This window comes from Gavialis gangeticus, unplaced genomic scaffold (genome assembly GCF_001723915.1).
Source record: "Gavialis gangeticus isolate Ggan-Ray unplaced genomic scaffold, GavGan_comp1, whole genome shotgun sequence".
NCBI lineage: Eukaryota > Metazoa > Chordata > Crocodylia > Gavialidae > Gavialis > Gavialis gangeticus.
The window spans coordinates 137,137,274-137,137,645 of record NW_017729025.1 but is presented as its reverse complement, the minus strand read 5'-3'; the positions used below and the strand labels follow the sequence as shown (position 1 = coordinate 137,137,645).

Genomic DNA, 372 nt, shown 5'->3' with positions numbered 1-372 from the left:
ACGGCCAATTGCATGAAAAATTAACCCTGGTCAGATGAGGTATTATATTAAGGTGCTCTAAAGCAGAACACCTTAAGGAACTTGTTTTCCTCCAGGGTTATTTTTTTGCATGGAGGCAGGGTTGTCAGTGGGGGAGGGAAGGGGAAGGGGAGGGAGCTGCTGACTGCTTTGAATGGCCAGAGCTGGGAGGGAGAGGGGGCAGGGGGGATGAAGCTCCCTCGCCTCATGCCTAGCTGGGGTATTGGGGGAAGCCAGACTGGGCCCATGAGGCAAGGAGTTTCTATTTCAACCTGCCCCCTCCCTCAGCTCTGGCCATTCAAAGCAACCAGCAGCTCCTGCCCCTTTTCCCTCCCTCCCCAACTGATAGCCCTG

General features: G+C 54.8%; 1 protein-coding gene across 1 annotated transcript in view; it reads right to left on the bottom strand.

The window, feature by feature from the left end:
* Positions 1-372, bottom strand: part of RIC3 (RIC3 acetylcholine receptor chaperone) — a 168,824-nt gene that overhangs the window by 164,046 nt on the left and 4,406 nt on the right. The window lies entirely within an intron of this gene.